The following is a 17511-nucleotide window of genomic DNA, read 5'->3' as shown; positions in this document are numbered from 1 at the left end:
TGTGAGTAACTGGAGAGAAAGCTACACGTTCTTTGGGTGACAGCTCCGGCTGCTGATTGAAGGAAAGTGCGCTAAGACCCACGTGCAACACGGGCGCTATCTGCGTGCTGCTGGCAGTAATGACCAGCACTGGTGGCTCACCGTGCCGCGAAGGAAATGCAAGCTCATGCCTCATGTGCCCAAGGGCTCGGTTTCGATGTCTCCTCTCCCGCCCCTGCAGTACGGCTTCAGCTCCTCCGCTTGTGGGCTCTTCCCCGTTTTGAGTGGAGCTGGGAAGGACCCAGCGGCCCGGTGCCAGCAGAGGGAGCAGTCGGCACACGGGAGCGCAGAAACGCGGGGACAGCTGCACCCGCAGCCCCCGGGCGCCGCGAAATGCTGCGGTGCTGCCAGGCTTGCATCGGGCTTGCTAAAGGGCAAGACTTGCTAACGTGCACCAGTACCACCTTCTGTTCTTAGTAGGGTTCAAAAGTGGGAAAGGATGGGATAAGCAGGTTTGCGGCAACAGCAAAATCTGTATCTGTGCCTCGCAGCCGCTCGCCTCCCTTCCCTCGCCTCTGGTACAACGTCCCATCTCCAGAGCAGGAGTGAGGGTGTACTTCTTGGTGACAGAGCACCAGGACTTGTCATACTTATTTGTCCCACCAAAATAATTCGTGAGAGTGTAATGCTTTGTTGTCAGGGAGAGACTTGGTTTGGAAGAACTTTAGCCTGAATGGTTAAAACTTTGACAAAAATCAAACCCACCGAATCGCTGTCCTTAAAATGGAGTGTTGGTTAATCTTAGTGCTGTGCAGCATTCTATCCTAGAATAAGATGTCGGTTTATATAGCAAAGTTAAGCAATAACTAAATGTAACTAACTCAAGCAATAATACTCAAGAGTCAGTATTTTTTACCGGGGTGTAGCTGTTCCTCTGTAGCTCCGCTTCCCACCATTCCCATTGGGGACTCATGCTGAAAGAAGAGGAGGGGATCTTGCCAGCTGTATGGGAATAGTATCATCTCACCTTTTGAGACAGGTTTACCTGCACAGAGTTTTATCGCAGAGTGGGGTCCACACATCAACTTGAACTTAACCACAGCAGAAAAAGAATGGAAAGAGAAGGAAGGGGGAAACTGCCCAGTGGCCAGCCAAGAAGCGAAGCAATAGAGACCCCAGAAGAGTGTCCTTTCCAGTGTCAGCAAGCGTGAGGATGAGGAAAATGACTATAACTCTTCTTGTCAGGCTTTTTCCTCTGCCAGCTCTGTGCTTGGCATTAGGACCCAGCCAAGGTCCCTCTTGGTTGTTCCTGTATATGATGCTGCCAGTGCTGACAGGGTAACATTTAATCAGTCGCAGGTGGTGCATGCCAGTCACTCCACTTTGTGCATGTTTATGGCTGGTAATGCTTGCGGGATATTTACATGACTGTCATCTGCTTTTCTGTTTGCTAACTCTTGGTTTTCCCCTAATGTAAACTGAAGTTACAAAACAGGCAGGAAACACAGGGGGCAGAAAGGGGAGATTCTCAGTCTGTTAGGAATTGCTTTCCATGAAAACCTATTACAATACTGAGATTTGCAGGTGGAAGGCTATGAGAATAACAGCACAAAGGCATCAGCACAGGAAGGAGAAGGGAAAAAGACTGACACAACAGCTCAGGTAGAAGGCTGCAGAGCTGCACACAGAAGGCCCTTGGCATTGCAAAGGTGAAGGCGCTTGTGCATGTGTACATGCAGCAGTTGACGTGTCTGGCATTTGCTGTTCAGTGCTAAAAGAGGGTTTATACAATTAAATTGTGATCACAAGATTGGACTCGGAGGCCTACACATTAGAATTTCACAACCAAGGAGGCAGGAAAGTGCACACAGTTTCTGCATGGCATGGCTAAGCTCAAGCTCTGTGGCTAAGCTGAGTCTCTATGCAAAAAAGAAGAAGTGGGTTCTGTTACATTTCTTAAATGTGAACTGTAATTTCAAGCTTGTTTCCCTGTTCTTACTTTCCCCCATTGATAGGAACCACATGGCATGAGCATCAACTCTCAAAACATAACCTTTTCATCAATGGTTAAAGTTTTAGCAGGGGGTGGGATAACTACCAGATCATTATCTTCAGTCGTACGTATTCTTTGTCCTAATGGTGTGTGAGTATGTGTGAGATATGGTACTGGGAGAATAAATAGCATAATGCCAGTGTACAGAATTCTGGATTTTCTTCCTAGAAATATAATTCATACTCCATAAAAAATATTTTGTCCAGAAGGATGTTGTCAGCTATTTCTTTATAAGCTTACTATTTCTGCTAAAATATTTAAATGTTATACAGGGGAATTTTGTGATCCAGACTTTACTGTAAAAGCAGAGTGTGTGAGGTCACATCTATTCACTGAAACTCAGGTCCCTCGAACTTCTAAGTTTACCAGGCCAAAAATGGAGGGAATAAAACAATAACATGTTTCCAAAAAAAAAAAAAAAAAAAAAAAAAAGCTGGGAGGAAATAAACCCAGCTGGCTCACTTGTTTTTTTTGTTTTGCCAGAGGAATAAATGCTCTATGACGGTGACAGTTGAACATATCCTAAGTAAATTATGCCCCATCTTCATGTTTACCACCTTGGTTGCTGTTATTTTCTTTTCTTTGAAGGAAAGGAGAGCCCGCAAAGACGTGAAATATGAGACACTGTTGTCAGCCTGTTACAGGTGGGCAACTGCACCAAAGGCTGGAAACGGTCCCAGGATTCCTGTGGTGGAACCAAAAATCAATCCCCCGCATCAGCCCAGCTTTGTTATTGCAAAGCTCTTCCTCACCCGCTACCTTTTTGTGGTTGCACTGTGAGCTCTGTAAAGGTGTCCTGTAAAAAAGCAGGTCTGGCCTCACAGACCAGCGTTAAGAGGGGAACAGAAATGGACACACTGTGGGTCTGCTACAGCCTTCATACATCACTTGTAGAAAGCTACTCCTTTTCTGAACCCAGGAACTGACAGCTAGCAATGCAAGGGGTTGAAGAGCATGACCCAGGAATGTTTTAAAGCCACTCTCTGTGTTGTAAAGCACAGTAGGGAATAACTTGAGGCCATAGACTGAAGACCAAAGTGTCATGGTATCTTAGACATAGAAACAGCCCATTGTCCTTATCCTATATACAGAAATTGCACACTGTATGTTTGTACTAATGTCAGCCGAATCTCCATTCTATAATTAGCACATACTTAATACTGCCAAGTCCCCTGCTTTTTTTCAAGTGGGTTTCTTGTCGAGCTGTTATTACACATTCTTACCATACTCATTATTCAGGCTTTTGTTTAAATTGCTCTGCTTTACCTGTGTATTTCTGTCATGCAACAGCTGACACTCGCCTGCTGTTGCCACAGATACATCCTGTTCCACCAAAACCCCAGGTGTCTCTACTATCATTATGGGTCTTCCCAAAGCAAATGGGAAGCTGTTATCAAGTTAAAGAGGAAATGGAGAACTCCAGTCCCGTCCTTTTCTGTCTCAACCCTTTCTCGCAGACAGCTTCTCTGGGGAAGCTGTACAATGTATGCACTTCATCAAAGCTTTCTCTGACTCTGGTTTTTATTTTCCAGGTTGGTCTTTTTTTTGCCTGTGAGACGCTTATGTTATTCACCTAAAGCAGAAGTAATTTTCAATACAGAAAGCAGCTCATTCTTTGAATTTTGAAATAATTTTTGTAAGAGCTCTGTCTTCCAAGCAAACATTGAAGAAATCAGAAACTTTTCTGTATTGCAGCAGTTCATATTCTGTCTGATTTACACAGAGAGAGCACTGTCAAGGTCATTTGTCCTTCCACAAGAAAAAAGCGACTGAAACTGCTTCATTTGTGTAGTAGAAGCGTAATGAGCACTGAAAATGAGACTTCTTGGAATCTCTGAAGCCATCTCAGACAAGAGGAGCCTGGAAAGGAAACTAAATTAAAATCCACAGGAATTTCATACAAAGCAGAGTTGTGTGGTGACAATTCTGAAAACGCGCCGACTGGATTCTCAAGGGTATATTTCAGGCCTCTGGTGAAGTAGCATAGGATTTTCAAAAGCACCTTGGGGGCTGATCTTCATATGCCTTTTTCTGTGTTACTACTAATTGTTAGCTGCAGTCTAGTAACAAAACTAACAAAGGAAGGACCAGCAGGAAGTTAGTTCAGCTCCGATATGCTTGGGCGTGAATGCAAAGTAGCCTCGTGATGACCACGATGACTGGATTTGTCTGCAGTGTTTCCTTCAGCATCATGCACATGTGAAGGAAGAGTGGCTGCCAAACATGACAGTTTGAGGTCTCGGCCAGGAGAAAACTAACAGGTACCTCTGTCAGTTTGTTAGCTGCCCCAGATGGTGCAAGAAGAAAATTTAGAGCTGACCCAAAGCCTGGGTGTTTTTCCTGGGCACTACCATCTCTCTGTAGGCTTTTGTAAGCTGTTACCTGTTTTGCATTTCATCAGTACACACTCTTATTCACTTTGATCTCAACTCTGACTTGAAGCTAGGCGTTTTGTTTTTTTTGTTGTTTCTTTTTAAAGTTGACGGCTAACTGCAATGCTAACAAATCCAGTCACTGTGAGTTGGGTGGTCTTTAGTGCTGGTACTCATTCCCTCGTGCTCCTTCCGGATGTCCAAAGGAAAATGCAAGTGCCCACATGTGTACCATAGGCTGGGTTGTGGATCTCCAAATGGAGTCTAGGAAGGGCAGAAGTCTTCTGTTAATCGGTGATTACTGGAAAAAGACAAAACCTTTGGAGTGCATTCTGATGGCTGAATCCCTGCTCTTCAGATTGTCCCACACTGCCTTCTACTTAGGAAACAAGCTCAGGACACTCCTTGCTGATCACCCTTTTTAATTCAGTCTGGTCTTTCCTACAGGACCAGAAAGACGTCTGCTTGAGCTCTTGCATAATTCTGCTCTGCCCCAGTCAGGCAGAGCAGTGTTTGCAACACCTAACCATAGCAACCTACTGCAGGCGGCTGGTGCAGAAGACCACTCTCCTCAAGCTTCCCTGTTCAAATCAGGCTCCTTGTGGGCTTGAGTCCCCTGTTATTGGCCCAGAATGGAGCATGCCTTCCTCTCTTGTGGATCCCTTTAGCTCTCTGTGCACTGGTTTCTGACTGGTGGAGCAGGGATGTAGGGTCAGCGTTAAAGCAGCATTACAAGTGCTGAAGTACTGTCGAGCAGGGTGCAACCAGATGCTGTGGTGAAGGACTGGCAGAGCAGAAGGACCATGGTCGACCAAAGGTGAATTTGTTCTGAAATCATCTCCAGAAGTGACAGAAATCTTACAGCAACATGCAGTGCCCCTACAAGTAATTTTTGGACTGGCAGGTAAGTGAAGGGTAAATTAACTGGCAGTGCTTTGATTTGAAATACTGTATTTAACTGCAGATGTGCCAGGAATATAGATATGATGCTTCACAGACTCTGCTTTTAAGAACTTTCCTTACATATAGGGAAGGTGTGGGGGTGTGAGGGAGAAGTTGCCTAGTTGCTCTTCCTCTTTAAGGATCACTCTTAAGCTAATGGGTCGTGTTGTGATGTTGCTTTGTCATGCTTTGGTAAATGAACTGACCTTTCAAACATTAAATTTCCAATGTTTTCTATAGGAAACCTAAAAAAGACCCCAACAAACATCTTATTTACTGCTATATTCTGTTCTCTTTGTTAGCGGTTTTCCAAGGAACTTCCCAATAGGAGCATCCCTGTCCTGTCCCGTGCTTTACTCCCTGACAGTGCCAGACAGCCAGTGTCCACAGAGGTGCTCTCTCAGCCTGCTTGATGGTTTTTATTCTGGTCCTGCCTGCACCCGTGTAGCTCTGTTACACTATTACTGAAAACACTGGGATAAAAAGCCCTCTGCACAGGCCATGAGAGAGGGACTCAGCCTTCTTACTCCCTCCCAGCGTCGCGGGGGAGTGTTGTAATACCCCCCCCTCCACTCGTCACACCGGTTGTCTGCAAGGCAGACTGCTTGTCTTCCTGTGGTTGGGGAGGAAACTGCCACCCACCTTGCTGTCCTTGACTTCCAGTCCTCATGGCTGGGTATCTGGAAGCTGTACCTGTCCTGCAGATCCACCTCTTGCTCTGCCCTTCCAAAGCACTGATGTCCCACCAGGGAGCCCACCCCCTGTCCAACCCATCACTACTGACTTGCAGGCGCCTGTCTCTCACCGAGCCCTTTCATCCAGAGAAGCGTGTGAGCAAAGGCTGAGCGGGTCTAACGCGTGTTTAGTCCTCTGAGAGGGGACTGCAGGAGCGCTCCAGACTGACACACGGACATTTGGGGTGGGAAGCTGGGTCCCTGGCTTTTCCATGCTTCTATCTTTGACGTGACTGGAGGCAGTCCAGTGAAGATCCAGCTGCCTGCCTGCATGCTGGAAGGCTGCCTGAAACAGGCTCCCCTCACAGTGGTACAGAGGAGGTGGTGTGGGACAACCACCAGGTTCTGCCAGGCGCTGCAGCTCTTCTGAGAACTTCTGGGACCTCCCAGATACTACTCTTTCCATGCTCCAGCTGACTGATGGAGTCAAATCTTGCTTGGGTCACAGCAAATGCAGTCTAAAAGTGAAGACATTTCTTTTAACTCACACTGCTGTCTCAAGGGGCTGCCTTTCTCAGCAAGCTACTGGCTGTACAAGGAACTTTTCCTGACTCAAAAGTGGTTCTAGCTTAACTTCTTGCAGTGCAGGAGCTAGTTTGATTGGGCACACGTTCCTCTGAGGAACATACCTTTCAAAAACACAGCAGGGTATTCCTATTGTGATAAGACACCAGTTCATGATCTGCATTTGGCTGACGCCAGCCGTGATCAGCAGGCCTCGGAGGAGACATGCCAATGGGAACCATCGGTGAAGTGATGCAAAAGCCTGGTATGGCAGTGGCCCGATCCTGCCCCTCTTCCTATGATGCAGCCAGTCCTGATTAAAACCTACGTGTGGTCAAAAGCATCATTCTTGGTCTTTCTCGTCCTTCACTCTCATCCCAGCTGCTCTTGTGGTAGGTCCTTAGCATATGGCTGACCTTCTCCTAAAAACAGATGTATCTTCTGATTGCCCCTGTCTCCCTCCCAGCCTGCTCAGCACCTTCCAAAGCAGCTTCCCTCCTTCTGGGAGAGCTGGGGGATTTCACAGGGCTGCTGTTTCGCCTTTGTCTTGCAGCTGGCCAAGCTTCTGGCACAGGGTCAGGCTCATGACCGCTGGTGGGGGCTGATGAAAAGCGTATATGCCTGCTGGCACAACCTGCTCAACTGGGCAGGAGCGAGCAAGCATGGCCGGAGCACAGATGGTAGGGACGTGACTCATTCATTGCTTCCTTGCTGCCTGGGTCAAATGCAGGACGGAGTGGGACAGCAGAAACAAACCTCTCAGCACGACTCCCAGCTCACCTGCCGGTCCTGCACAAATGGGAAACAGGCCCTTGCCCACGCCACTGATGTGAGTTGGTACCCGTCTCTTCTCACAGAGGACCTCCCTGGGAAAAGCCAAGCTCCACTACGTTACTGCTTGAAAGACATAGTGCTGGAGGGATGCTGGGGAAGCTGAGCGGGTTCATAACGAAGCCAGGTGGTCACTCAGTGTCCACGTGTTGTCTGTGAGGTGGAGGCACCTGTGATTTGATGTAGCTGTGACTCGCCAGGACTGCGGGACCTCTCTCAAGAAGACAGGCAGGTGTTGCCGAACAGGAGGGCAGCGATTCCTTTCCCTCCTGTTCGGCAACTTGTACGTCCTATTTCACAGCCTACCGGCCCAGCCAGTCTTTCCCTGCAGAAGACTCAGTTCTTGTGGGATCTGGGAGGCTTTTGCCTTTGCCCACTGGTTTTGGCCTACTGGTGGCATTGGTGTTAATGGGATGGCGAGTAATCCAGCAGGCTGCCCAGTGGCTCAGGAGGGGAGAGCATGAGCTCTCTCTTGCACACCATGAGCAGTAGTTTTCCTGGCACTGGGGCCTGGAATGAGCAAATTCTTCCTTGTCACACAACCCGATAGGGCTGATAAATGGTCATAGCATAAATGGGTAAACAGAGTTAGTGAGTTGCCCGAGGTCATAGAAGAAAGTCTATGTTAGGTCTGGGCTGACGATGTGATATACCTTTTTCCTCAGCCCACCACATCAATGACAGGATCCTGCTGTCTCAGCCAAGCATGCAGACCATCTATGAAGAGATGCTTAGCACCTCTGGCAGGCATCTGTGCCAACAGTCAGAGATCTGCCTCGATGTGTTTTATACCAAGTGAGGAATAGGAGGAGAAACGCCACCTCACCATGGTGGTCCGTCGGCCGTGTAGCAACAGAGCAGTCTGTCCATCCACCCACCCTGCAGCAGCCAGCACAGTCCTGTCAAGTCAACACCGGCAGCTCTCCTTCATGGAGAAAACCCTGCTTTCATGGGAACATGGGCACACACTGGTCGCTGCCCTTCCAGTGCAGTTACTAATACGGGAGCTAAAATGAGTCCATCTAAAACTGCAGTTCTTTGCTGAAGTGCTGGTGACATTACTAGGCTACCTGAGCGCTCTGGCAGTGCATATGATATGAATCAGAAACCTCTGATGCAATTACAGCCCTGTGTACAATGCTGTGATGATAATAGGGCACAATAAGCCAAGCAACCACGTCAGAGGTTTGAGAGGCGTTTTCAAACCCTCTTTTTAGTTAATGAGTGCAGACACAGCACCAACCTGGGGCTGCTCCTAACAATGAAGAAGTGAAGGAGTAGAAGGAGGCGGGGGGAGAAGGTTGGGGGAGGGCAGGTTTGGAGGCTACTTTGTCCTGTTGCCACAGAAGACTGTGAAAGAAAAAGAGAAAGGCAAAGAAAAAATGCAAAGGAGTCTGCAGAAAGGAAGGAGGGGTCAGAAATGAGAATGAAGGAGCCATGTAAGTTAAGACAGGTAATGGCTTTCAAACTGTGGCTTGCGGACTGCTTCCAAGTGCTCTGCAAAGTCAACTGCAAAAAGCAAGTTCATGTGCAATTCACGAGTTTACACAGAAGTTTTGGACAGCAGAGCGAGCTCCTCCGCCGCAGAAAGGACACAATCAACAAGACTGAAGACCGTCAGTGACGAGCAAGCCCTTTACGTTGCCTGACTGCACATGACGTGCCTGGTTTTAAGGCCTCCAGAAATGCAGAGTATTCGTTAGAAGTCGTTTCTCCTCTTCAGAAATTCCTTATTGACATAATTTGTGAAAATGAACTATTTGATCTCGAAAAGAGAGCTCAGCAGCTCCACTTTGGAGGCAAAGAGAGCACTGGTTTGAACCGTACAACCCGTGCAGCCTCTGCCCAGGACGTGTCTTTGGTGCCCCAAGGAGCGGTGTGGGGGCATATGCCTGAAGAGCAGCCCATCCCAGCCCCCGGGAGGCTGTGGACGCAGCAGAGTCCGAGGAAGTGGTGGCCTTGTCCTCAGTGTTGCCAGTGCTTTGACTCCAGGCCCCTGAACTAAAAGTGGGAAGATGTGGGAGCAGGGTGTCATGTGTTTGATCGTCATGGACGGAGGCAGACTCTCCCTTTACTCCCTGCAGTAATTAGGTCTTCCATTTAGGGCTCTCCGTCTTTAGGAGCCTAACACTGAACCCTTAATTTTAAAGTATTAAAGACCTCTGCTGAGTTGCAGTGACATGACAATGACGACTTACCGAAAATAACAAGAGCAGAAGGGACGGCAATCTTCCCCAGGCAAGGCTAACGCTGCTACCAAATTCGCCTGCTGCATCACAGGCAAACCCGGAAAGAGCATTGCTTTTGGCACAAACACACTTCCAGATTGCCTCCATTATACTCTTGCGTAAGCATTGTTGCCATCATAGCTAGCAGCATGTGTTAGCCCATTCAAGTTTTGCAAATGTTGGCATAAGGAAGATGAGGAAAGGAAACCTCTGGGGCATGAAGCAGCCGGCGCGGAAGGCTGATACTCTCCCAGCAGCAGCAGCCAGGCCTGTCTCCTTCTGGAGTGATGCAACAAGGCAGGGAAAAACGCCCAACTGAGGAGGTGAGCAGAGTTTGCTTTGGCATGTGCCTTGCTTATTGTGGGAGAACCAACCAACACCCGGAGAAAAAGCTGCAAGCACACGGTGAGCCCTCCCCTGATTAACCGCAAAAAAATCCTGTATGAGTAATGTTGCTGTTGAGGTCTGTAGCTGCGGACAAAAGGAGAAAGTTGCAGTTTTTACAACAGGTAAATTGCAATTTTTATTGCCATATAGACAGACCTATGAGGGGCGCACATATATGTGTGCGTGCGTACCTATATAGGCCACACGAAACGAACGCAGGGTGCCGTACCTACGACCTCACGCAAAAAAGTGAAATTGACAGTAAATTGTGCCCCTCTGCACCCGCTCGGAACAGCCGGGGAGCAGTGGTTTGGACGCGGCCACTTGCAGTAACTCGGCCGGTGTCACGCCAACAGATCTCCACGGGAATAACCGGAGTTACGCTGTTTTCTGTCAGCCGAGCGTGTGCTCCTTGGTGTGGGCGAGACAGCCCCGGTCCCAGGTGCGTTTCTCTCCTCCTTCTTCCAGGCAAACCCTCCTGCCCGCGGCGAGGCGGACGGGCCGACCCTATCCGCCTGTGCCCACGCAGAGGTGCGCGCCGATCACGCCCCCCCTCCCCCCCGTGGTTTTTTTGGGTTTTTGTTCCCCCCCCCCCCCCCGCCTTGTGCCAGACGCGGAGGCGCTGCTGCCTGTGTCCCGTCCCGTGTGTGTGTGTGTGTGTGTGTGTGTCCCGGCCGCCCCGGGAGCCGCGTTCCCCCCTCCGGCGGCGGTCCGGCCGCGCTCCCCCGCCCCGGCTGCGGGCCCAGCGCGGGGGGCGGCCGGCGGCGGCGGGGGGTGGTGTTGGGGGGGGCCGGTGTGCGGGGCGGCGTGCGCGGGTGTGCCATTGCACACTTCCTGCGGTGAGTGTGACCAGGCGCCGGTTTCCGGTAGCTGACAGGAGCCGGAGGCCGTCGCTGCCTCCTCCGGCGCGGAGTGCCAGCGCACACGCACACACACACACACACACGCGGTGGGGGGGGGGGGGGGGGGAGCGGGGGGGCGGAGGAGGAGGAGGAGGAGGAGGGCGGAGGGAGCAGAGCAGCACCCCCTCCCCAGCCCCCGAGCAATATCACAGTAACCCCCCCCCCATGCAATACAGGCGATATTGCACAGCCTCCCCGCCCCACGCTCCCGCGGACAGGCACCTGCAGGTACGTGACCCGCCCGGCTGCACCGTGTGTGTGCGCGCGTGTGCGCGCGTGTGTGTGCGTGTGTGTGTGTGTGTGCGTGTGCGCGCATCCAGCGCTGCCCGCCGGGGGGGGGGGGGGGGGGGGGGCGGGCGATATTCCCCGTATCTCTCTTTGTGCGCAGCGGAGGGCTCTCCGGGAAGGTTCGCCGGGCCGACACAGAGCCCCCCCCCCCCCCCCCCAACCGCCCCCCCCCCCTTTTCCGCGGGGCAGTGTGCAGTGGGAGGGGTAGGTGCGCACCCCCGTGCAGCGGGGGGGGGCAGGAGTGCCGAGGGGGTCGGGGTTTGGCACAACGTAGAGACCGGGGTGACCCCCCCCCACCCCCCGTTGCATCCTCTTGCCCAAAGAAAAGCGAGCCTTCCTGTACCGTGTGTACCTCCCCCCACCCCCCCCGCAATGGGCTGAAATAGAGCTGGGAGGGGGCGGCCGGGGAGGGCAGTGTTTTGGGGACCCGGGGGTCTGGCAGCTGCACCGAGCGGCGAGGGGGGGGGGGGCAGAGGGGCAGTGCCTGGCGGTGTGCTTTGCCCCCTCCGCCCTGAGGGGTTCAGCCCTCCCCCCCTCCCTCAGGAGGGCAGGGGAGGGCCGGGGGTCCCCGTCGCCCCCAGCCCGAGCAGGCAGGGGGGTGCGTGCTGGGAAAGGCAGCCCCTCGCAAACTTGGCTTGTCACGGAGATGAGGCAGGAGCAATAAGGGAAGCCAGAAAACTGTGAAACAAGCTTGGAAAAGATGGTTAAGTGTAAAGGAAAAGGAGTGAAAACGGTGGAGAGATATATTGAGCCTTCCGCAATTTAATTCCGGCTGTCAGAAAGAGAGCCGCTTTCCAGCCAAAGGAATAACTATGGCACATACGTTAAAACTCACCTTCCATCTATAGTGTTAATGGTTATAAATATCCCCTGAACGCAGCTGGTTATTCAGTAGTACTAGACGTAGAGTAAAGCTGTTTCCATTCGAGTGAATGAAGATCTGTTATAGAAACAAAACAATACACCGGGTAGAAATGAAGTCCTCGCGTATGCCTGGCTTTCAATATTTGAATTGTTAATCCATGAAGTTTGCTTTTGCCTGCCTTCTCCGCCATTGCCCCGCTATCCTTCTCAGAAAGACAACCTCTGCAAGTGGTGCTGCAACGCTAAAACGGCAATCGGTGCTAAAGCTTGACTGTGAACTGCCGGGGACGGTAATGTTTTTCCTTTTTTCTGTTGATTTGAGAAGAAATGGGACCAAGCCCTTAGTGTGCTTGTTGGCAGCAGTGGCAATTCGCATAAACCCAATGATTACATCCCTTTGCTACATTCTGGATGACAACTTTTCAGGTCAGGGAATAGGTTGGTTTGTTTTTCTTAACTTTTTTCTTCTTTAAACAGAGTAACCCCCAAAAGTCTTTTCAGGTGAGGAGTGGCCAGTTCCTGTTCCCCCCCTCCACGGCTGCCTCTGCTCCCCTCCATGTAATTCAGAGCTCAGACCGACAGGACTGTACTCGTGTGGTACTGCAATTAACCTAATAACCCCAGCCTGCACCACACTGGGGCTGCACACCTGCCCCACAGCACATGTGCATCGGTTCATACTGCTTCCAACTGACTGGCGTTACCAGGAGCCGAGTAGAATTGCCTTGGGGGCCTGATCTGCCAGTTGTCTCGGGCTGATTTTTCAAACGTCATTTCAGGCTTGGCTAAACCTATTTTTGCTGGCTTCTAAAGCCACATAAAAGTCAAAGTTGGAAGTCACGCAGTTCATGGACTCACCTGCCGTCCCGTGCTGAGCCTGGCACACGACCTGGCTAAGCAATACCTGCAGCCCCTCTTCTCCCTCCGCCTCTGGCTTTCAGCAGAAAGCTATTTTTCAACATTCTGCTCAAGTTCATCAGCTCTTTGAAGTGCTTTATAGGTAAAGTAACAAGCCAACCTGATAGTTGAAAAACCTTGCGCGCAAATGAATAATAAAGAGGTGAGAACTGGCAAAAAGATACCGTGTGAACTAAGTGTTAACAGGAGGTGTTCAGGGGATAATAGATGATCTTGCATGCAGTGTAAAGCTTGTTGTGAGAGAGATATGCAGAGGAGTTACTCTTTCTGGTGTTGCCAGTATCTCTTCTCAAGAGTGTAACACAGGTCTTCTTTGTGTTCCGCTAAAATAGCTAGGTTTCCAGGGGCTAACCTAAAACTTGTGGAAGAACCGTTAACAGCTCAAGTACTTCTCTAGCCGTTGTTAGCAAGCTGGTGTTTTGTTTTGTTTTGTTTTTTAAGCAAAGATATATTGATGTTGCTCCTGTACTGATAACACCTGTGCACTGGTAGTCTCTGTACTACACCAGAAAGTTTCCTACAGCTGAACTTAATGAAAGTTTCAAAAGCACAGCACAATTCTGTTTCATACATGCAATGATAACAGGTTTATAGTCACCGAGTTCCCAGAGCGGTAGCAGTTCGCTTCGTCGGCAGTTCACACCTGGGAGTCACCAGATGCACCTTCATTACGTGGCCACCGAACCTCGCCTTGGTGCCCATTCGACCGGGCTGTCGCGTGTCTGCCCACTCCAGCTCAGCGGAGGCTCTCGGAGTTTCAGCAGTGCCGTCTTTCAGTATTTCCAGTCTCCCAGCCTTGTGCCTCTCTGCCTCCCTTCCCTGTTAGTTATAAAATGCAGACAGAAGAGGTCTGAAGGTCTTAAGTGTGGGCAGCCCTGTAATCCCACCCAGCCTCGGCGCTCATTTCCATGGTGCCACTGTTGTTCCATGTCTGGGAGTGATAACCCGTTCATGCAGAGCTCACAGAGGTGGTGTGAAAATTAACTACTGTTTGTAAGGCACTTCACAGAAACGTATATGGCAATTAGTCCTCTCAAGGATTGTTATGCATCTGGTAATTGAAGTGTGGCTAGCTGAACATAAGGCTCTGCTTTCAAAGGTTATTGCTGCACACCTTTCTGCAAAGTAAAATGGGGTGAGAGGAAGGTTAGTGACTTAAAGTAGTGCAAATTTCTATCAGCTTTTCTGGTTCCTTTTCTGTGAAAAGTACTCAAAAAGGAGTGTTAGTTTGAGTCAAATGTTTCTGTGATGGATCTGCATAACAGCTCAAAGGAACTTAAAAGACTTATACCTTACTACTATTAATAATGAAGAAAGACCCGTGGAGCACGACTGCTTCATCTTCAGTTACTTGACCTTGGCTCAGATCTGTTGATTTATGAACTTTATTTACTGGCAGTGTTGGTGAATTCTCTTGCAAGACAGAAATTACAGCATGCCAGCCCTCTCGTTTCCGTGGTAACGAGTACAGCACACAGATTCCCTAATGAGATCTTTGGCTGGCCACTGATTGTCTGTGTTTTTCTGGTTTGGTAATTCTGGGCCCTGAAGTAAATAAAAGGTCTTGTTCATATGACTGTCTGAACTCAAGCAGTCAAAATGGAAACAGAAATAAAAGAACAGATGCCTTCAGCAGAGTGAGAATGTGTTGTAATTTAGCCTCAGTCATACATACATGGATGGGATATAAGCAGATAACTTTCAGTATTGTGTTTTCTTCTGAGAAGGTTATGGTGAAAAGGACCCATCACAGCTCTTGGTTTAGTTTGAGCTTTGTGTACCTCTTCTGTGGCTGACTGATACATGTGCAAAGAAGTAAGTTATTTTGCATCATCTGGGGGCTATTCTCAATTAGAGGTGTTTTCCACACTTTCTGGTCTGCCAGTTTTTATCACAGTCCTTGTATTGTTGGAGAGTTCCTTCGTATTGCTCCATTCCCTTTTCTTACTTACTCTTTAGCAACAGGAAGGGTTTGAAAACTTTTGCTCACTTCACTGATGTTAGCTCAGAGACATCACATGAGTCCTGTTGGACCCAGGCATCTTAGGGTTTTAGTCCTGTGAAAAGTTACAGGAACAAAAGTTTTCCTGTAAGTGCAAAATCACAGGATTAGTTTAATGGTGTTCACAGAGTGAGCACTGTGACCTTCTGCAATTTCTTATTTCCACTGCAAGTGTTCACAGTAATTATTTTCTAAAACCAGTCATTGTACCTGAAATATTTTACTTACATGGTTTATAAATAATACCTAAGATAACTGGAAGAGGTAAGGGGAAGGAAGAGATGCCTCTCCCTTCTTCTCTCCAGCTTTGTTTATTTCATTAATTTTCCCACCCTTTTTTGTGCGGTCTGCCCTTCTAATTTCCTCTGTGATCTTCAGTAAAGGGAGTGTCTTTGGCCAGTGTGGACAATCAGGCAAACCCCCCCCTCCAAAATGTTTTTTAAAAATATATAGCAGTGGCCAAACATCCAGAAGACCATGTTGCTTAGCTTTGGCAACTGGACTAGATGAGAAGTAGTTTTCTTTTCTTGAATCACCAACACTATAGTTTGAAAGCTTTATTGATTAGTCCCTTCACCTATGAACAGCTGCATCTTGATGAAAGAAATAGACCAGAAAGGTATGCATGATGTAATTATCCTCTGTAGCAGTTTTACTCAAAGTATGTGTAAAGCTGGCAGCAACTGAATTTAGTAATTTCAAATTTCGGTGGCTATCCTGCCATGGTCTAAGGCTGGAGGAAAGAAAAACCACTGATGGTCTAGTAGTTTGCACTGAAATTCTTTCTTTGCCCTGCCAGAAGCAGCCTCTAAATGACCTGTGGTACTTCGCTGCCTATTAACCCATCCTGCCTTGGAGATTGCCGATTGGTGTGGCAAACAGAATAAAACTAACTAGAACAAGTGGCGGGTTGGAAATCTGTCTTCACGGGAAAGTTCCAGTGGAAAGCTGTGAAATGGCTAACAGCCAGACACCACGCTGTATTTGGGCTCCTGATCGCTGATCGTCATATCTAGTTTTCGAGTAGCAGCATTTTAAAGCAGTGTTTTCCCCTGTGTGGAGGTGTGCTGGCCTGCGAACAAGGGAGCTGCAGTTGTTAAAAGCTGTTGTTGGGTTCTGCTGTTTCGGCTGCCAGTGTCAAATGCCATCCCCTGCCCCTGCACACACCCCCCAACAAAAAAGCAGAGTTTCTAATATGCCTCTGCTGAACCCAGCCATTTATTTTGTGGGTGTAAATTTCCGCACCGTCAAGGGCTGTGGTTTACAAGCTGTTTTGTGTAATCACTTAACAGTTTGCCCAGTAGTGACCCAAAATAACTGCTCTTATAATTATGTAAAGGTGTATCATATATAAATATGAATAATATACAAAGATACAGTTACGCTTATTTATAAATATATATGTAATGTACTTATATAATATTTGTACTACATATAGATAATAGAACTTATGTTGATATTGTGTTATTATGCATTCTATATTATTTAATATATTATAATGTAATATATTAATACAGTGTATATGTTGTTTATTATTATATATTATTATTATTATACATACTCTATTCTGCAGTCAGATGAGAGAGAAAAGATAGGTCTCACAGAGAAGGTACCTGACTTACGGCGTGAGGGAGCTGTGGTTCTGCTGGGATCCGTCCTGCTCCTGCTCCTATCCAGTGCTTTCCCGAATTATACAGTGGAAGGAATAATGCACCTGCCTCCGTATTGCACCTGCGCGGAGCACGGGGCCGGAAGGAGCCGCAAAGACATGGGAACACAGAATCAGATTTCAAAATCGTCTCGACAGGTTGGAGATCTGGGCTGGAGATGACATGCAGGGTCCTGCTCAGTGGTAGGATTAGGGAAATGCTGAAATTACAAGCTGGGTAGCAATTTAAAGGCCAAATTTTTTTTTTTTTTTTTTTTTTTTAGCAAAAAAAAAAAAAAAAAATGCTCTGCAAAGGGGAAGGTAGTAACTTTGCTCCGTGGCAAAGGTGGGTAGGACAAGAAACAATAATTTTTGGTAGGAGGGAAAGTCAGGGCTAGGCATCAGAATGTGCTGTCTAAGAAGGCTCACGAAGCTCTGGGATAACCTGTGAGGATGCTGCCGTGGGAAGTCCTCACAACCAGGTTAAATGAGTGTCTGTCAGCAGGGAGAGAGGAACTGTGAGTCTGCTGAGGAGGAGCCCCAATTTGTAGTGATTTTTCTTTCATGATTAAACCCCTTGCCTGTAGGGAGTTTTTCTCTAGAACAAGAGTATAATGGTCATTTCCCAACAGGGCTGAAGAAAGACAACCAGAAACTCAATTTTTTTAATAGGAAAGGGGTGGGGGTGGTAGAGAAAGGGTGCCTATCTGAAGTGGTAAGTGACTGCAAAGCACAACCTCATAACGTAGAGCATCCTGACCTGGTGTGATGTGTGAACAGGTGCACGGAGGGGTGTCAGTGGCATGAAGAGGAAAACGCTGTGGGGAAATGGAAACGCATTTCAATTGGCATGTCTTCA

The 17511-nt window shown here is 48.6% G+C and overlaps 1 protein-coding gene across 1 annotated transcript in view; it reads left to right on the top strand.

The window, feature by feature from the left end:
- Positions 1-11089: 11089 nt before the first annotated feature.
- KIAA1958 (KIAA1958 ortholog) overlaps positions 11090-17511 on the top strand; it is a 77612-nt gene continuing 71190 nt past the window's right edge. The window contains exon 1 of the mRNA XM_049796138.1: positions 11090-11160. The gene's annotated coding sequence lies outside the window, so the exon portion shown is untranslated. The remainder of the gene's footprint in view (positions 11161-17511) is intronic.

This window comes from Accipiter gentilis, chromosome Z (assembly GCF_929443795.1).
Source record: "Accipiter gentilis chromosome Z, bAccGen1.1, whole genome shotgun sequence".
Taxonomy (NCBI): Eukaryota; Metazoa; Chordata; class Aves; order Accipitriformes; family Accipitridae; genus Astur; species Astur gentilis.
Note: the sequence above shows the minus strand (reverse complement) of the source record. Positions and strands in the feature narration are given on the sequence as shown.